The 5,178-nt window shown below is 37.7% G+C and overlaps 1 protein-coding gene and 1 pseudogene across 12 annotated transcripts in view; one reads left to right on the top strand and one right to left on the bottom strand.

Annotated features, from left to right (window-relative positions):
* Melk (maternal embryonic leucine zipper kinase) overlaps positions 1-5,178 on the top strand; it is a 121,368-nt gene that overhangs the window by 69,936 nt on the left and 46,254 nt on the right. The window lies entirely within an intron of this gene.
* The window catches only part of LOC104858945, a 4,317-nt pseudogene continuing 2,800 nt past the window's right edge, over positions 3,662-5,178 (bottom strand).

A 5,178-nucleotide genomic window follows, 5' to 3' on the forward strand; every position in this document is an offset into this window, starting at 1 on the left:
ACCATTTAATGGCTCAAACAGAGCGAGGATGGAAGACCCCTGCTCTCAGTTAGCTGATTGCTGAACCCCATGATGCTGACTGACCTCGGGCTGCAAGGCCCAGATTGAATTCCCCATCCTTCTGAATGGTTGAACTCTGTAACGTTCTATTACAGGTTTCCCATGCCCTTTCTTTAAAGATGTTCAAATTTGGGAACTCAGAAAAATACCCTTGATGACCACCTCTGTCTTTGCAGAGTGGGTCCAAAGACTGGCACAGTCAGGAGGTCTGAGAGTGAGAGGGGAGGGGGCTTATGGGGGTTCAGGGGAGCCCGCGCGGCTACCTTCCCGGCGCTTGAGCGATGGCTGCTGGGTCGGGAGCAGGCATGGTTCTCCAGAATGACTATAATTTTATCCAGCTATAGTTTTGAGTACTCACCTTGATCATATAAAAGTCTCAATAAAAATGTATGACTTTTAACGAATGAGAAACTAGAATCATTTATAGCTAAATGGATGCAGCCGGGCATGGTGGCACACGCCTGTAATTCCAGCACTTGGGAGGCTGAGGCAAGAGAATTGCTCTGAGTTCGAGACCAGCCTGGGCTACATAGTGAGTTCCAGGTCAATCTCAACTACGTAGTGAGACCCTGTCTCAAAAATAAAACAAAACAAAAAAAAAACCCCAAACCGCCCCCCCAAACCAAACAAACAAAAAAGCTAAATGGATGCATAATGAGGCCATACTCATAAGTGAAATAAATAGGACACACATATATAAATACTGAATAGTTTCTGTGGTGTGAAAAACTAAAAATATAAAGAAGGTTCAAATTTTATAATTGATAATGTAAAATAGGAAGAAAGGGGCTAAAGGAGTAGGAATTGGGAGGGGTAAGGGAAAGGAAAGAAGGGAAAAGGAAAAAATATGAGAAAAAAATGGAAACAAAGTCTTTGTAAATAGGGAAGGGTGGAGGGGGTGAAGCGAGGGCAGGGGGATGAGGAAAAAATGAGAACCAAGATACATCATGTAAAGGTACAAAATCCCAATAATGAATGTAACTCTACTGTATACCTAAAAAGTACCAATGAACAATGAAAAAAAAATATGACTTTGAGTAGTCTAACTTCATATATCTCTTGGATATATATTTTCACATACGTCTTTATATAATTATTATATAGGGCTATAACCTTGATATATGATATTCGAACAATGTTAGTCACATGTAAGAAGCACTTGCTAGGCTGTGGCAAACCTTTTAGTCAAGTACCCAAATTGTGGTCCAAAGCCTATTTATTTATATACCTGTTGAACATTTTAGGTTTTTTTCTAGTTTTTTCACTACTATACACGATGCTGAGGCAGCATCCCTGTTCAGACCTCCTTGTACACATGCACTGTGTAGTATCATTGCTGGACCATAGAGTACGACATTTAGAAAGTCAATACATATTGTCAAATTGTGTGCCAGTATTGTTTTCCCATATTATACTCCTACCAGCAGTGCATGAGTGCCTGATTCCATACACTTTCTGCAATATTGTTACTTGTCAAAATTTTGGATGTTGACCAATTGAATGGCTACAAGTGGCATGTGATGTTTTAATTAGGTGTCTTTAATAATTAGACTGTGAAGTTATTTGAAATATGTGTATGTTTTACCCCCTCATCTTTTCTGTGAATGTCTTTTCAAGGCCTTATTTTGTTCTAAGGTTGCTCATCTTTTTCTTTTTGTATTGTAAGAAAGCTTCTGTTGTTAAGGAACAATAACAGTTGCCATTTAGTGAGTGTTTTACTCTGTGCCATATATTGGTTTAAGCACTGTATGTATCATTTACTCCTGATGATAGTCTGATGAGGTATACATACTATTATTATCCCCATTTTAAGGATGAGGAAAATGAAGCACACAGAGGCATTATAACTTGCCTAAAGTTATTCAAATAATTTCCAGAATTGGGGCATGAACTCAGAATGTCTGAATTCAGAGCCTGTATTCCTAACTTTTGTGCTATATAGCATTTGAAGGACACTAACACCTTTTCCTGTGTGTTGCAGTTGATGATATACTTAAGTTTTTTTTTCTGATACACACACATATATATAGACATATATGTACACACATATGTATAATATATAATATACATATAATATGTAATATATGTGTAACACACACATATACTATATACTGTATATATTATATATATAGTATATATTGTACCAGGGATCAAACTTGGGACCTTGAGCTTGTGAGGCAGGCGGCTGTACCATTGAGCTAAATCCCTGGCCCACATGAATATATCTATATCTATATCTATATCTATATCTATATCTATATCTATATCTATATCTATATATATTTTTTTTTTTTTGGTACTGGGGATTGAACTCAAGTCCTTGCACTTGCAAGGCAGTCCACCGAACCGCTGAGCTAAATCCCCGGCCTCACATGAATAATTTTTAGTGCAAACTCTTTGATCAACCAGGAATTAAATTTTGATGTAAGAAGTTGTAGGGACCAGTTTTCTTTCTTTCTTCTTTTCCATCCCTTCCTTTTCTTTCCATTCCCCTTCTTTTCCCTTCTCTCACCTTCTCTTTTCTTTTCTCTTATTTGCAGTGCTGGAAGAAACTTGGGGCCTTATGCATGATAGACAAGTACTCTGTCACAATTGTACCCCCAGCCCAGCTTTTTTTTTTCTTTTTAATAAACTTTAAAAAATAGCTTAAATTTTAGAAAAATTGAAAAGATAGTGCAGAGAGATTCCATTTATCCCTCACTCAGTTTCCCTACTTGTTATCATCTTACATTACTATGGTATATTTGTCACAACTACAAGACCAATGTTGGTACATCACCATTAACAAATCTCAATTTTGTTTGAATTTTACTGGATTTTCCCTGCTCTTTTTCTATTCCAGGTTACAGATAATGTTCTATATACCACATTTGGTTCTCATGATGCCTCCTTAGCCTCTACTGATCTATGAGAGTTTCTGTTATTTTTTCTTTAGCTGATTAGCTGGTTGTCCCAATGTCAATACTATTTATCAGTAATTCATTAAATTTTCCAGTTATTTGAAGTGATAATTTTATTATATACTAAACAATTATTTTATTTGTACTGTTTACATACTTCTTTTCCTGGACTCCCCCCCCCCCTTGTGCTACAGATTGAACTCAGGGGCTTTGGACACATGCTACTGTTGACCTATATATATCCCAGCCTCTTTTGCATTTTTCTGGTCTATTCTGACATACTTGATTGCTTTGTTTTAATTACTGTACCTTTATAGTACAGTTTATTTAATATCTGATTGAATTAGCCTCTTATTATTCTGTCTTACTCCTAGAATTTTTCTGAATATTCTACTATGATTGCTTTTCCTTGTTACCCCCACTCCTGCCTACATCCTGGGGTTTGAACCATTGGGTTTTGCACTGAGCACATCCCCACATCCCCAGCTCTTTAAAAATTTTTCTTTTGCTTTGAGACAGTCTTGCTAAGTTGTCCAGTTAGGTTTGAACTTGCTATCTTCCTTCCTCAGCCTCCCATAGTGCTAGATTACAGGTGTACAACACCACTCCCAGCTTTATAGTGTACTTTTAATTTTTATTTTGTAAACAATGAATATAATTTTTAATAGCTATATATACACTAACATGCAACTATGCTAGCTCTAGTTAGTAGCTCTCTTATTTTTTCTCTTTTTCATTGTTTTTTTGTTTGTTTGTTTTTTCTTTTGGTACCAGGGATCGAACTCATTACCTTATGCTTGTGAGGCAGGCATAGTGCCACTGAGCTAAATCCCCAGCTCTTTCACTGGCTTTTTACTTCGTGTCTTTTCTTGTTTTGCACTGATGGTGTGCATTCTTATTTTCTTTGAGGTCTTGTCTGGTTCTAAAATGATTGTTTCTTCTTCACTATGTGAGAGTACTATTGGGTCATCTTGGCTTCCAATATCAGAAACTTCTGCTCCAGTGTCCATTTTGGTATTGTCAAAAATGACAGCTTCATTACTGCCACCTTTGTCCTCATCTTTCTCAGATTCTTCAAGATCACTCCAAGAGTTTTCTACTCCCTCTCCAATCCAGGCAGTTCCAGAGGTTCAGAGCCCAGGTTTAGAAACAACTTCTGAAGGAGGTTCAGCTTCAGTAGTGAAGCTTTTTCTGCTTTTTCCTCAGAAGTATCAATGGGGACTTTTGCCATTTTAAATGTTGTAATCCTCTGATTTGCTGTATATTCTGCAAAGCCGAACTTTCCACCTTCTTTCCTCACTTTCTGGTCATTCTCCAAAGTTTTCTGTATTAGCTCTGTAATTTCTGCTACTTTCACACCAGCTATTTTACTGCGTCTCAAACCTGATCTTTAGTAGCATTATTCCACCACTCGACTGGATGGTACAAATATCATGATGCTTGTTCATGGGAATCACTAGCAAGCCATCCATTACACATTCTTCTTCATTGGGGTCTACCAGTAAGTATGTTCCTTGCTGAAAGAAGGCAAAACTGATACAAATGGGCATGTGGTGGATGCTTAATGCTACAGGATCATGATCTTCAAGTGCATACAGTGTGACTTTTTCTCCTTGGGCAGAGACATCAGGTCTTCAAAAGTGATGTAAGGTGACAATTGCAGCAATGCTGGCAGCATTATTAATATTTCCATCATGATTTAATAAGTGTAAGTGCACATGTATTTGTCAAACTTTTTCACCACAGCAACACAGATTCAGTGTCTATACACTTTGAATTTCTCAGACATCTTTCCAAGAGTCGATTCAACTTCGCCAAGAGATCTCACTGCCTGCTAGGTTCAAAAGCTAGAGCAACCATCTGAGATACTTCAAGGTTAAAGGAAAGAATACCTTCTGTTGCCCTATTGAGTTTTGGAGCATCAAGTTCACAGGAAACATGTCCAAGAACTCTTGTTTTCCCAAGTTCCACAATACAGCACCCATAATCAATTCCAAACAAGATCATCATGTTCCTATAATGATAGGTGTGCCTGCCATCCAGCTGTTTCTTTGCTTCGATTGTATGGAGCAGGAAGCAGTGTCTCCTTCATGGTGTTGGGTCACAGCAAGGGAGATCTGAACCTCTTCACACTGACCCACCTCGCTGTGCGTCACAGAGGATTTACCTATAGTGTACTTTTTAAATGGATTTTTTTTTTTTTTTTTTGTTACGGGGT

The sequence above is a fragment of the Fukomys damarensis genome, unplaced genomic scaffold (genome assembly GCF_012274545.1).
Source record: "Fukomys damarensis isolate Sample0158 unplaced genomic scaffold, DMR_v1.0_HiC HiC_scaffold_36, whole genome shotgun sequence".
NCBI lineage: Eukaryota > Metazoa > Chordata > Mammalia > Rodentia > Bathyergidae > Fukomys > Fukomys damarensis.